General features: G+C 43.1%; 1 protein-coding gene across 1 annotated transcript in view; it reads left to right on the top strand.

The window, feature by feature from the left end:
• Positions 1-319: 319 nt before the first annotated feature.
• Positions 320-15573, top strand: part of ZFYVE9 (zinc finger FYVE-type containing 9) — a 185690-nt gene continuing 170436 nt past the window's right edge. Inside the window, exon 1 of the mRNA XM_060140064.1 lies at positions 320-586. The gene's annotated coding sequence lies outside the window, so the exon portion shown is untranslated. The remainder of the gene's footprint in view (positions 587-15573) is intronic.

The following is a 15573-nucleotide window of genomic DNA, read 5'->3' as shown; positions in this document are numbered from 1 at the left end:
AGAAACGGTGCAAAGGTGCTCAGGGCCTGAGGACTGGGGAGAGGGGAGGGGACCCACCAAGGTTGGTGGGGACCGAGGGGCTTCCGGCTCCCGGGAGGCGTCGTCGGGGGCGGGCCGGGGGCCCGAGGGCTGCGCAGGGAACACGGGGCCCTGCCAACGCCAGGCCGCGCTCCCTCGCGTTCCCTGCAGCTCGTGCCCGGGCGGCCGCCGCAGTCCCCGCGCCGTAGCCGGGCGTGGGGTCCAGGGGGCGCTGTGGCCCAGAGGCGCCGGCGGCAGGAGCGGCCACGGCGACGCTGGAGGCTTCACGGAGGATCCCCGCTTGCAGCACCTCGGTTGTCCCGCCGCAGCCTTGCGCCCCCGGCCCGGCTCAGCGGCGCTCCTTCGGGATCCGCGTGGCTGCGGCGGCCCGGGAGCCCGATGCGGCTCGGCGGGCGCTGGGCCTCAGCAGCAGCGGCAACCACAGCTCCTTCAGGAGTGGGAGGCTTCGCGGCGGCGCCTGGGGCCGGGCCGGTGCCCTCCGGAGGAGGCTGTCTGCTCAGGGACGACCCCCACGGCCATGCTGAGGTGGCGGCGGCCGCTGCTCGAGGTGAGTGTGGCGCGGCGCGGCGCGGTCCCGTGCTCGCTGGCCTTCGGCCGCCCGGGAGGGTCCTGGGCAAGCCCTCGGGCCAGGCGGACGGGGCGTCCTGCCGCTGCGGCCGCCTCCCCCACCCCGCGGCTAGGGGGGGGTGCCTCAGCCCTTCTTTCTCACGTCCCCCGGGAGGCCGGAGGCGCGTGGGGGGCGACTAGGCCCCGCGTCGCCGGGAAGCCCTCGCCCCGGCCTGGGCTCCGGGGCGGCCGGGTGTGTGGAGCGGGGGACTGGCAGGGTAGCTGGCACCCTTCGGGTTGGCCCCGGCGCCGGGCCGAGCGCAGCCTCTTACCCTGGGCCCCGCACGTACATCCCGGAGGGAGGCAGAGGACGCCTGTTTGCGAACAGCCTGGGCTTTTCCGCGCCCCATGCTGAGTCCCGCAGAGTCCCGGGGGGAGGGGCGGGAGGGCAGGGAGAGAGAGAGAGCGCAGAAAGTGCGGGGCCCTGAAAGCCCTAGGAACTCCTGGAGTGTCATTCACCCACCTGACTGGGCTGAAAACAACCGTTTGCGTCTTATTTGAGGTGAAATTTCATCACCTACCGGTAGCTCATCTTTGCCTTCTTCTGTTACATTTTGCTTCTAAGCGTGGTTTGCCTTGGAGAAAGCCCCCTCCCAGCTTTGCGATGTTAAGTTTCCTAGATAAATACAATCAGAAAATATCTTAAAAAAACAAAACAAAACACCAAAGGTCTGGTCGCCCGCCCCGCCATGAGAGAGTGTAAATATTTTAATGCCTCAGTCCTCGTTACAAAATTGTCTCCCGAAATAGATCCATAGGATAGATGACAAGAGGATTTTAAAAAGTCATGCTAATAACAGATACCTGATAGAAATAGGACATATTCTAAATTTTAGTAGTTAAGTGATTTGTTCTGGTATTAATTTAAAAAAAAGTTAGTGATTACAGTTGGTACCATAAGTCAGATATTTGGGTGTTTGTGGTTTATGATAAATGTGGTTCAGGTTATTCTTGTTTCCCATTTTGTATGTGAAGGTTGTAGGATTAATAAATACTTATAAAACTTTTATAATCCTGAAAAAAATATACTTATTGTAGAAAGTTCAGAAAGTACAGAGAGGTACTATGCCAACCCTCAGTAAATATTTAATAATGGGGGAAAAGTCACCCATAATCTCAGAACATTTTGATGGTCATTTAAAGTTTAAAATGGGCTGGTACTGTTGGTGATTAAGTTATTATCTCTGTATTAGGTTCAAAGTTAACTGTTCCATTTTACTGTTGAACATCCAGTCATTTGTATAAGACCTATAAAAATGTTTTACTAAATTACATTGCAGTCATAGTTGAATTCATCAATTAAAGCAGAATAACATGGGTAACTACCTAAAAGACCCCTGATTTACCTTCTGTGCAGCATGTGAATCTCCAGGTCTAGGGAGGTTTTGGGTATTAAAGGTTTTTTGGGGACCTATCCTATTCGATGCCATAGCCTTGTATTGTTTTTGTAAAATTTTTGCTTAAATATTTATAACTGTAAAATATTGGCTCCATTAAAAAATTTGGGGGAGGTAGATGAATTTAGGGTTAAAAAAATTTAATTCAGTTCTTAGTGTGTCCCTAAAGACTACGAACATTAGAATCAGCTAAGAGTGCTTATTAAAATATACAGATTCCTGGCCACTTGAATCAGAATTTCTAGAGATGGTGGTGGCCCAAGGAGCTTCACTTTTATCAAGCTCCCCAGTTATTAGTCCTACTAAAGTTTGAGAATCACTGGTAATAAGTTTAAAGTTAATTAACCTTGTCAAACTGAGTGAAAGTATCTGTTTTCTAGCAAAGCTATAAATCTTAAGTGGCAATACAGTCATTTCTTATAGCGACAGATAATGGTGGTAATCTTAGAAAAATCATATTTCTAGGGACAGCTGATTCAACCAACAAACATTTATTGAGAGCCTTTTCTGGTAGCTGTGGTGTTACAGAAGGATACCTGACCACTTACCTTGGCTCTTAATCTTGGACTTCAATGTCACTGTCTGTAAAATGCAGATAGTTATCATACTTATCTTGCAAGGCTTTTAGGATAAATATATCTGAAAAAGCTTTGTAATCTGTGAAAGATCTTTATAAAATTTTAGCTGTTAATATTAAGTGCCAGGTCCTGTCTTTGGTGTTCTGAGAAACACAAAAATGACCAAGGTCTGTGCTAGCAGCTAGCTAATTGTAGAAGCAGGACATGTTTAATTAACTGTTTTTTTAAATAAACTTATTTATTTTATTTATTTATTTTTGGCTGTGTTAGGTCTTTGTTGCTGTGCGTGTCCTTTCTCTAGTTGTGGCGAGTGGGGGCTACTCTTCTTTGTGGTGCGCAGGCCTCTCATTGTCGTTACTTCTCTTGTTGTGGAGCATGGGCTCTAGCCGCACGGGCTTCAGTAGTTGTGGCATATAGGCTCAGTAGTTGTGGCTCACGGGCTCTTGAGCACAGGTCAGTAGTTGTGGTGCATGGGCTTAATTGCTCCGTGGCATGTGGGATCTTCCCGGATCAGGGCTCGAACCCGTGTCCCTTGCGGTGGCAGGTGGATTCTTAACCACTGCGCCACTAGGGAGGTCCTAATTAACTGTTATAAGGCAGAGTCAGATAAGTGTTGTAATTGAGTGGAACATGCTGGATCTCTATTTAAGGCTTCTATGTTTAATCCAGTAGCTTGCCCTTTAAGAATATTAATAATTTTTATGTATGGTCATTCCTTTTTCTTCTAATTCCTGATTCAGTATTTTATTCTTTAAGGAGAAAATTGTATATGTTGCCTGGTGAGCAATAGTTTTATGTTAACTCCTTGAGAAAGATGGTGTGAGTGGAGATGATCCCATTTCTTCCTGTTACATTCCATTCAGTAAACTTTTATTTGGCACCTGTTATGTGCTGGCCGCAGACTAGTTGCAGGGCACAAAGCTTCTTTAAAAGATGACTGCTTGGGGCGTCCCTGGTGGCGCAATGGTTGAGAGTCTGCCTGCCGATGCAGGGGACACGGGTTCGTGCCCAGGTCCGGGAAGATCCCACATGCCGTGGAGCGGCTGGGCCCGTGAGCCATGGCGGCTGAGCCTGCGCATCCGGAGCCTGTGCTCCGCAACAGGAGAGAGAAAAAAAAAAAAAGATAACTGCTTAGATTTTTAACTTAAATTCTCATGTTGCTAAAGGGATAGTGTGTGTGGTGTGTTTTGTGGTTGTTAATTGCATGATGTGGTGCAGAATATGGAGTCAGATGTGAGTATGAATCCTTACTGCAATCTTACTGCACTCTTATAGCAATGTGACATTTAGATCCTGAGTTTCTTCTTATGTGCTACTGGAGTAATGGTACCCCTCAGTAGTCAGGGCAGTAGAACGGGTTCCATGAGATAAAAGTAATCAAAAGCAGGGGCTTCCCTGGTGGCGCAGTGGTTGAGAGTCCGCCTGCCGATGCAGGGGACACGGATTCGTGCCCCGGTCCGGGAAGATCCCGCATGCCACGGAGCGGCTGGGCCCGTGAGCCATGGCCGTTGAGCCTGCGCGTCGGGAGCCTGCGCGTCCGCAACAGGAGAGGCCACAACAGTGAGAGGCCCGCGTACCGCAAAAAGTAATCAAAAGCAATTAACTCAGTGTCTGTCACATAGAAGGTGCTCAATAAATGCTCAATTCCATTCCTCCTTTTGGAGAAAACAAAAACAAAAACCAGGCATTGGAATTTCTGTGTGACTTAAAACTTGGTAGCTTTAATTTTTTAGAGAATGAGTTTACTTTTGGAAGTTTTTGAAATTTTTGATAGAAAACAATTTTGATCTTAACTATTACACATATTTTCCATTTCATTTTTAGCAAATAAATTAGCTCTTCCCTATGTCTAGGTAATAAATTAGCCATTCTCTGTGAAAATATAGTTGTTACATTTTCAGAGTTTTATTCATTTTTCAGTTATTCATTTTCAGTTTTACATGATCTTTGATTTTACTTGTGTGTACCTGACTTGCATTATATAGAACAACATTCTTAGTATATAATAATCAGTGAAAGATACATAGTTGCAGTTACCAAATAGAGATAGTTCATATACTTAGTTTTCAAAAAGCAGTATCATTTATTAAACTTACATTATTTAAGAATTGAAGAATCTTCAAAACATAGACTTTTCCTTACATAACTGCAGTAGATTAGAACTAGATTTTTATAACCTGTCAGATATGGGGTCCAGTCTTTTCTTATAACCTGTATAACCCTGGACAAGTTTCTTACCCCCTTTAAGCCTCAATTTATTCTCCTATAAAACGAAGCTGATAATACCCATCTTACAGGATTATTGCGAGGATTAAATGGTATAATGTGTAAGTCAGAGCTGTAATTCAGTCCCATGAGTCCTGGTAAATCAGTGTTACCCTTGAAGTGGAAAATATACTTCTTGTTTACTTCTGTTTGAAAGAGCTTGAAAGGTCATTATTTATGGAGTTTACTACCAAGAATATAAAATCAGTATGATCAATTTGTATTAGAGATTGCTAAATTAAGGAGAAACCAAGGTATCAGTATTAGTATTTTAACTGTGTAGTTAGTAAAATGTCTTCCACTTTATAATACTCCGTAAGTTTTATTTAATAAAATAATTTAAATGTTATTTATAAAATATTTCCTGTTAAAAATTTTTCTTTTGAATTATTATAAATAGCCCATTCACAGAGCTGGACTATTAGAAAAATTAAAACAGTATATACTGTTTTGTATTTATGAAGTACTTTTTGAGAGCTTTTAATAAAATAAGGTAAAGATGAGGAAATTTCTTTGGACACACTGAAATCAAGAAAAAGGCATTGAATTCATATTGGGCAAGGGAGGCTTAATGCATGTTGATGAGGCTGTTGAGGTGTTCAGGATTTTATATTACAGAACTCTTTGTAAAAATCCTAAATTTTTTTCTGTAAATTATCTTTTAGTTTAAATTCCTTACATTTGTTTATTTAAGCTTAAAAATGCTTTTGCGGCCTTAGCTTTTGACCATAATAGTTTCTTTAGTTGATAATCCTGTAGTGAGTTATCATCTTTTCAACTTTCTGGTTGTTTACGATAATACATCCTCAAGGATATATGACTTAATATCGATGATGGTAGTTCTGTTGCATTTTTAAAAAGACTGAAGTAGTAAATTCATGCCTTAGATTAAAAAAATTAAACTTAAATGGAAATTTGTTAAAAATTCTTTATTCTTTTTTATTTTGGCTGCATTGGGTCTTCGTTGCTGCGTGCGGGCTTTCTCTAGTTGCTTTGAGCAGGAGCTACTCTTTGTTGCAGTGCATGGGCTTCTCATTGCCGTGGCTTCTCTTTGTTGCAAAGCATGGGCTCTGGGTGCGCGGGCTTCAGTAGTTGCAGCACGTGGGCTTCAGTAGTTGTGGCCCTCGGTCTCTGGAGCGCAGGCTCAGTAGTTGTGGTGCACGGGCTTAGTTGCTCCATGGCATGTGGAATCTTCCCATACCAGGGATTGAACCCATGTCCTCTGCATTGGCAGGTGGATTCTTAACCATGGCGCCACCAGGGAAGTCCCCAAATTCTTTATTCTTGTATGTAGTATAGTCCCGTATTGTTTGTTTCCATTCAAAGTATTAAAGCTTTTCTATGAGGTTTTATAGGACATAGTTCAGAGTCAGCAATAATGACTTGCTAATGTTTCTAAAGCTTTTTCAAACTAGTTAGGAAATTCTGCAGGGAACCATTATTTGAGTAAACAGAGCGCATTTGGGGCCTTCATTCTACATACATTGGATCAGCCACAGTGTTTTCCCATTTGATTATGATCACTTTTAGATCTTTTAATGCTGATTTTGAACTGAGTGGGCTGAAAGTTATACAAGATTGTATAACTGGTTTGTTACACAATCTTATAGTTGCTTTGGATGCCATAATTTCTATATAAAGCTATAAAAAACAGCAGTTTTGGAGTCTTTTTGCTGGTATTAATGAAGAGGTAAGCATTTCTGTTTGTAACAGTTCTCTTCTAACCTCTCATGGTAGTTTATCTACCAGAATTTGTTTTATTAAAATGAAGAAAGAGTAAATCATATGTTATTATTATTATTTCAAAACACAACAGAGCCTATCTCAGAATTCTGTTTATTAAAATAAAGAACGAGCAGTATCAAAATTTTGTGAAAATATTCCGTCAGGGTTTATGTAATTTTTAGTCTCCATTTTTCATTTTCAATTGAATGAGAGAAACAACCTCTGAAAAGTAATTGAAGTAAAACACCGCAAGTTTGAGAAGAAATTTAAAACTTCAGAATACATCATCTAGACCTTTTTGTAATTCTGGTGATGTAATAGCTGCCAAAGTTTTTTGTTTTTGTTGTTTTAAAAAATTAGTAGCTAAAGTAAATTATTTTTGAGATTGTTGTGAGGTCACTCTTGGAAATTTCTGCTCAATGGTTAAAAAACAAGGTTAAGATTCTTTATTCTGGCACAGCCCTTCATGGTCTGGTTCCAACCTAATCCATGGGGTCTACTATTCATTGGCCAATGAGTATTGTATCATATTATGCCTATAATAAACCTCTAGCTTGCCTGGGCATTTTATAAAATGTGTGTGGCTAAAATGGGAAGTAAAATATAAAATGTAGCTGCATGCCCCATTATCCAGTCCTCCCAAGATTCCAGGTTTACAACATTTTCCTTGATTTCTTTTGCCTTTTATTGTTTATTTGTGTAATGGAAAAGTTTTGTCAATGGTGTGCTATCTTTCTGGTAGGTGTTTCATGTCTGTTATTTATAATTCTTAAAATGATCCTATAATACCCATGGTATCATGGATGTTTTACAGCTGAAGGAACTGAAGCTTGGAGAGTTTTATTGACTTTCCTAAGCCCACATCCATGATTCAAACCATATAACTCTGACTACAAACTCCACACTCTTTTTCATGTGAACTTCCCCATGTGTTCTGTATTTGTTTTATTATAAGATTTTCCATGGTGCTTTAGGAAGTATTCAGATTAGAAGAGCACAACTTTAGTTGATTTGCCTTTGAAGTATGCTATTGGCATGTAGTAATTTGTATAAAAAAAAAGATGTGTGTGTGCATGTATTTTGGGAATTTCTCCTTTCATATACTTATTTTTGAAGTAGATAAATGCCTGCTTTGTGATTATTATATAAGTATACTAACCGATCTCTGGACCTCATTTTTCTGATCTGAAAATGAGTGGTGGGCTAGATGTTAAGGCCCTTTCCACATTTAATATTCTATTCAATATTTCTAAAGAAGAGCTCAATGAAAAGATAGATGGCATGTGGACAACTCTAGGCAATGGTGACTAAATGTCATTAATGAAGTAACAGCATGGGGGGGCAGTGGGCTGTGGGTAGTGGCTGAGGAAGATAGGAGAATCAAGACCAAGAGATTGTAATTTACATAAAAGTTTTCCCTGTAATGACTAAAGAGAATATATTTCTGAATAAAAACACAACAACTCTGGAAATTAGCTGGATGAATAGTTTGTGACTGAGGCCTTTTCCCTCTACCTGTTATTCCCTTTCTTCTGCCCTTTCTTGTGATGTGTTTATGTTTGTGAAAAATGCATATAGAGCTGTGTTATATGAAAATAACCAGATCAAAAGTAGCACACTTGAAATAATTAAAGCTTGCATATTGCTCATAAAGTGGGAATTCAGTAATTAAAATGTGGGCCCATTGTTGTAGATCTTAAGAGAATTTGTTGAGAAAGCAAAGGAGGGCATGTTTTGCATTCAAAAAGGATAAAATGCATTTTAGTGACAAAACTTTTATATAGCCTACCCACCCTGGAGGTATTAGGGATGCTAATATTGACGTGTAGGTAAACAGATGATGTTTTGACTGGTTGGAAAATTGTTACCCAGCTAGAAAATTGTCATACTTTTCCTTGTTAGCTTTTTCTGCAGTCCTTGGATCAGTGAATCTTGACTTAGCAAAGAAATCATCCTCGACCAGGAGCAAGGAAGTGTTCTTTAGTCAAATACAATAAATTTGTTTTTTTTTTTTTAGCATACTAGATCCCTCAGGTAGAGATTTGTAACTGCACATTCATATTTTAAAAACTGAGGAGTAAAAGTAAAGAAATTTGTTTCACTTTATTTAGCAGTATATTACCCAGACTAATTGGCCGTGGAACCCTTTTTATCCACATAATAGTAGTACAGCTTTTACTGATCTAGGTCAACTTTTATCTGTTTTATAAAGCCTCACCCTCACAATATCCATGGCTATTTGAACCCTCCGGTGATCAGTCCTGATTACTTCCTGAAGGACTTCATTCTGTTGTTGGTTACTGCTGATTATTAGAAAATTTCTTTTGTATTTAACCAAAGATCTGCTTTTCTTTAACATCTATCCTTTTGTTGTTTTCTTCTCTAAAATTATACAGAATAAGTACTCATTTTAATATCTGAAGCTGACAAGATAATATTTTGTCTTCCCTGGCATAGTAATTAAAAGCTCAGACTTTGGAGTGTGACTGCCTGGGTTCAAATTTTAGTTTCACTGCTTTTGCCTTGTGATCTTGCGCAAGTTAATTAATGTCTCTGTGCCTCAGTTTCCTCATCTGTAAAAAAGGAATAACAGTAGTACTTTAGTGGACTAAATGAGGGGATCCTTATAAAGAGTTAATTACAAGGGGCTTCCCTGGTGGCACAGTAGTTGAGAATCTGCCTGCTAATGCAGGGGACACGGGTTCGAGCCCTGGTCTGGGAGGATCCCACATGCCGCGGAGCAACTAGGCCCATGAGCCACAACTACTGAGCCTGCGCGTCTGGAGCCTGTGCTCTGCAACAAGAGAGGCCGCGATAGTGAGAGGCCCACGCACCGCGATGAAGAGTGGCCCCCGGTTGCCACAACTAGAGAAAGCCCTCGCACAGAAACGAAGACCCAACACAGCAAAAATAAATAAATTAATTTAAAAAAAAGTTAATTACAAAATGTGTTGGTTTGGTCCTCTGGGAAGCATTGATATTTTTCTTTTGGCTGTGTTCGGTCTTCGTTGCTGTGCGCGGGCTTTCTCTACTTGCGGTGAGCGGGGGCCACTCCTCGTTGCAGTGCACGGGCTTCTCATTGCGGTGGCCTCTCTTATTGCGGAGCGTGGGCTCTAGGCGCGCAGGCTTCAGTAGTTGTGGTGTGCGGGCTTAGTTGCTCTGCACCATGTGGGATCTTCCCAGACCAGGGCTCTGAACCTGGCTCCCCTGCATTGGCAGGCAGATTCTCAACCACTGTGCCACCAGGGAAGTCCCCCCTGGGAAGCACTGAGATGGAGTTACTAGTGCAAGGGATTTTTATGGGGGTAGGTAATAGAATGCCTGTGAAGGGAAAGGGAGAGAAAGCTGAACTGACCAAGGAGAACCTCAGTCTGTGATGCAGATCTGGAAAAAAAATCTTGGACAACCCAATAAGAAGCTCCAGAGCAAAAACTGCCTGTTAGAGGAGTCCTGCATTAGGAAGAAATGGCCAGGTTCTAGAAAATCCTCTGTGTTTAGTCACTGGCTAGGAGCTGCCCAAGGAGAGTGTGGACTCCCCTGGAAAGCTGAGATGAATTCTTATATGCTGCAGCTGGAGGCTACTAGCTAACTGTATTCCTTGCACCTGAATGCGGGTTCTGTTTTTGAAGGGAGATCCAAGTGATTGCCACAGTCCCTTTCTTACGCTGTGTGGATCTGTGTCTCTAAACATTTTCTGAGAGTAGCTCCTCCATTTCCATGGACCTCTCTTCCTAATGGGAAAGTTGAAAATAGGATAGTGAGACAGGCTTCAGCCTCCATCTCTGTAGCTGGTCTCCAGGTCACAGTGGTTCTCTTTGTCTCCTCCACTATCCAGTCTGAATTCTTGCCATTAGCTATAATTTCTGAAGTTCTTGGTGGTTTGTCTAGTGGTATGACCCAACCCTCATTTTTTATTTAAAATTTTATTTTTGGCTGCGTTGGGTCTTTGTTGCTGCACATGGGCTTTCTCTAGTTGCGGTGAGCGGGGGCTACTCTTTGCTGCGGTGACGGGCTTCTCATTGCGGTGACTTCTCTTGCTGCAGAGCACGGGCTCTAGGCACGCGGGCTTCAGTAGTTGTGTCAGGCGGGCTCTAGAGCACCGGCTTAGTAATTGTGGTGTCCGAGCTTAGTTGCTCCGTGGCATGTGGGATCTTCCTGGACCAGGGCTCAAACCCGTGTCCCCTGCATTGGCAGGCGGATTCTTAACCATTGCGCCACCAGGGAAGCCCCAGCATTCATTTCTGAGGGGTGTGAGAACCATGCTTTTCTCAGGCTGGAGTGGTTGCATTTGTCTGTTCACAGTCACAGTTGGTCAGGGGAGTATCAAGTGGTACCCAAATGGATCATCTGAATTCCAGGTATACTCCTTGATCCCATTATGTAACAGCAGCCCTACTTCACCTGAGGATGAGGTTTAATTAGCCTCATTGTGGTGATTCTACTTCTTGTCTCCTGGTCGTGGGATACACAGAGTCCCAAATTCCCAGGCTGCAGCTGTAATTTATATAGTTCAATATGATCCTTGATATGTCTCCTGGTAAAAGTGTGCCTAGAACCTTCAACTTTTTTTTTTTAGCATCTTTATTGGAGTATAATTGCTTTACAATGTTGTGTTGGTTTCTGCTGTATAACAAAGAAAATCAGCTATATGTATACGTATATCCCCATATCCCCTAGCCAGTTGGTCAGCTTGAGGCATAGTGCTGTATTGGGGGCTCAGTGTCGCTCATTGGTTGGATGTTCAGAGTTGGCAGAAGCCTGATTGGGCCTTCGTAAGTGGGCATCCATGCCTTCTTCTCTGCTTCCATCTTCATTTCTGTTACAGTGGCTTCTCTGTTCATGTTCCCATCATGCCAGTTCTGGGTGGCTAATGTCAGCTGTTTGAGTCATTTTGTCTATTTGGTTGTTCATTGTCTCTTCTGCATTGCATGCTTTCTGATGGGCATTAACACGTGAAAAAGATTTTCACACTTTATGCTCACTCCTGTATGTTCATTCATTTGTCTCCGCTCATATCTTCTTGCATCCATTGTAGAGTCTTTTTCCTTAAAGACCCCTAACCAGGTACTCAGTCCATTTGCCATTGCCCATGAGTCTATATATATTCTCATCTCAGGCCACATTTCTTTCTACACAAAGTACATCACTTGAAGCTCCATCTTAGGGAGACTTTGCCTTTCTACTGTCATGGTCACCCCTAAGTGTGGCTGTAATGAACCTGTTGTTTTTTTTCAGCTTGCATTCACGTACTGAGCTGACCTATTTATAAGCCAAACTTTGGCTTTTATGTCCTCCTTAACTTGGTTGTATGGGATCCTCCAAACAGCTATAGATGTGAGCTGAGGAAGGGTGCTGGCACAACTGTGGTTAAGTGTCAGGGAAGTCTTGACTGCCTACTTACGTAGCTTACATGTGCCCTTTGGTTCTGCTTGGGTTTGATTTTTGACGTACTATTTCCATCTCATAATGGATTGTTACTGAGCTCACTTGAGTTTATGACTTGGAGAGTCCTGTTGAGCCCAGCTCATTATGGGCAGTTCTGGACATATGGTGCCCAATGGTCAAGCGTTCTATCTCTTCCAGAGCCCAGTAGCACAGCAGGAGTTGTTTTTCTAATAGCATGACTTTTCTGCAGAACTCCAGGGGCCTGCACTGTAATTCTCCCACTTGGGCTTGCTATAAAGTCTATACTGTGTCTTTCCCCACCATTTATACCTCCAATAGCATAGGAACTGCTTGCACTACAACCTGGACCTACTGCAGAGTTGTTTACTCCACTTAAAGCTGGCAGCCTTTCGTATTACTCAGTACATGGGCCACAGCAGTGTATAGAATGTGTTGACCTCTAGAATCTGAAGAAACCTAGCAGACCTTGTGCTTCCTTTTTTTTTTTGATAGTAGGGATGCAAGATGCAGCAGTTTGTCTTTTGCTTTGGAGGGAGTGTGCTGGCATAACCTTAACCACTGGATTCCTAAAACTTCACTGAAATGGCAGATCCCTGAATAGTCATAGTTTTTCTCCCGTCCTTTGGAGCACGTATATCCTTCAGCATGCTAGCCATCTCTTGATCATCTTGCACGATCAACATGATGTCACTGATTTACTAGATTAGTGTGCTATTCTGAGTTCAGATCTCTTCAGACTATCTTACCACAGAGTAGGACAATTAATGTAGCCCTGAGGCAAAACTGAGTGTATACTGTTGTTGACTCCATGTGAAAGGAACTATTTCTGATTGGGATAGAAAAGAACTCATTTGCCAAATCAATGGCTGTATGCCATGTACCTGAGGCTATGTATATTTGCTGTAGCAAACGTATTACATCCAGCATGGTAGCTATGGTCATGGCTGCTACTTGGTTGAACTGTGGTAGTCTTCAATCATTCTCTAGGATCCAGCTGGTTTCTACAGAGGACAGACTAGTGAATTAAACAAACATATGAAAGGGACCACTACCCCTGCATCTTTGAGATCCTTAAGGGTGGCACTAATCTCTGCTATTCCTCTTACCTCCATCCCTGACACAACATTTTTTTGATTTACTGTTTTGGCCAGGGAGTGGGGAGACATTTTTAGGTCTCATCTGGCCTTTCAGTTGCTAAGTATGCCAATCCCGTTTATGTATTCAGGGCCTGGGAAAATAAGTGCTGGGTGGGTCAGTGGACTGTGGACCTACCATAAGCTAGACTTTGGCCAGAACTCTATTTCTTACTTAGTTCCTATATTCCTTCCCCTGTAACTGGGCCATAATTATGTTCCACGTTTCTAGATATCAACATTAACTCAGCCTCTGTGACCATTAGTTCTTCAGATGTCTGGGTATTTTCCTTTCCCCACTATACCTAAATAGTCACCTGAGTAAATACTCATAGGTCCCTTTGGGGAAATATATATATATATATAAAATTTGTTATGGGGTCCTTACTCCTGGGGACCCATCCATCTCTTTAAGTCCGTCAGTCTGGATCTGAAAACTGGCTCAGGTCCAGGAATTAGGCAAGGGATAGTAGCTTTTTATTGAGGCAACTACTCTCAGTCTTGTGCTTATCTGTTCTTGCCTTGCTTTGATTGTGTATATATTAATAAGCAGCACTGTTGTTGATTGCCTGTCTATTTTGCTCTAATGACACCAAGTTCTGTTAGCTCTCTCCCTGGCTCCCTGTGGGTCAAGCTTTATTGGCTGTCTCCCACCTTGCAAGTCATGATGATAGTGTGGTCCATTAGCTTCTGTTATTTTGTGTTTTTTTAATAAACTTATTTACTTTATTTATTTTTGGCTGCATTGGGTCTTCATTGCTGTGTGCAGGCTTTCTCTAGTTGTGGCGAGCGGGGGCTACTCTTCGTTGCAGTGCGCGGGCTTCTCATTGCGGTGGCTTCTCTTGTTGCAGATCACGGGCTCCAGGCACGCAGGCTTCAGTAGTTGTGCGTGGGCTTCTGTAGTTGTGGCACATGGGCTTAGTAGTTGTGGCTCATGGGCTCTAGAGTGCAGGCTCAGTAGTTGTGGCGCATGGGCTTAGTTGCTCTGCGGCATGTGGGATCTTCCCAGATCAGGGATTGAAACCGTGTCCCCTGCGTTGGCAGGCAGATTCTTAACCACTGCACCACCAGGGAAGTTCCTAGCTTCCTGTTTTAAGTGCTACCACCTGGCTGCTCTTGCTTCAGAGCCCCATCATTGCCATCATCAGTGAACCAATTTCTGTGACAGCCTCTACTATAGAGGAGAGCCACCACTTAAATTCTTAGTGATGCTAAGGTCTGTCTCACCAGTGTATTCCTGATGGCCTTGGTGTGTGGTGTGTCTAATCGGCCCTCTTATGGAACATAATTGTCTGGTGGGTCTTACGACCTCCCATAATATATCCACTCCAGCATTCCCCCTTTCCTGAGCCTTTAATCCCATTATCCTTTCTCTGCCATGGTAATTTAGGCATTTTAACTTCATTCAGTGTGGGCTGTATTTTCCAGGCTTCTGGGAGTCACCCTAGCAGTGAGTTACGAAACCCTAAGTCCTTGTCACAGTGGTAATCCCCATATTCTGAGACAGTGGACTTCCACCTTCCAACCAAACTTTACCTTATTCAGTAATGTTTTGGCCTCCTTGATTAAGTACTCTCAAAATCCAACACTGTGGGTAGCCTCACTGATTCGGCTGGTATATGCTGGCTAATTCTTGCAGCAACTTTGGGGTGTTGTCTCTTTTCTCTCTTATCAGGCCCAAGATGTCCTTAACAGGATTAACATTAATTATTATCATGGCAACCAGGAGTGGAGGTGGGGGCAGATCTTGAGGGGAGCTCTTGTTGCCTTGCAGGTGAGAGGCCTCTGAAGTGTATTCCTGCACAGTGGGAAGTGCCAACATCATCTCTGCAGACTCTGGGAGTGCAGAGGAGTCTGGAGAATCAAAATCTTTGGGGCAACCGTCTTAGTTGTCCCTACCCCATCTATCAGGCTTCCATGTTTTCCAAACCAGGACCCTGACCTTAGTATAGCAAACCTGCCCTGACTGAGCATTCAGTCATCTTTGAAGCATTTCTGCCTTTAACTGTCTTTTTCTGCTCTTTCACTGTAAGTGATAAGGACTTGTTTGTGAGCTACCAGAGAGCCCCCTGGCTTTCACACTTAGTTTCCAATTGTTAGCTGCTCTTTCTAGGGAGTCAGTACAGCTGACAGCCAGCCATTCCATTGTTCTTATTTGTATTGTTCCCCTTAGACTTTTCAGACATCACAGTCATTACACCACATGGCATGTTCCTCTTTGTTTTTTTAAAAATTAATTAATTAATTAATTAATTTTTGGCTGAGTCGGGTCTTTGTAGCTGCGCATGGGTTTTCTCTAGTTGCAGCGAGTGGGGGCTCCTCGTCGTTGCAGTGCGTGGGCTTCGCATTGCTGTGGCTTCTCTTGTTGCAGAGCACAGGCTGTAAGTGTGCGGGCTTCAGTAGTTGTGGCTTGCGAGCTCTAGA

This window comes from Lagenorhynchus albirostris, chromosome 2 (assembly GCF_949774975.1).
Source record: "Lagenorhynchus albirostris chromosome 2, mLagAlb1.1, whole genome shotgun sequence".
Classification (NCBI taxonomy): domain Eukaryota; kingdom Metazoa; phylum Chordata; class Mammalia; order Artiodactyla; family Delphinidae; genus Lagenorhynchus; species Lagenorhynchus albirostris.
This window is presented reverse-complemented; position numbering and strand designations above follow the sequence as displayed.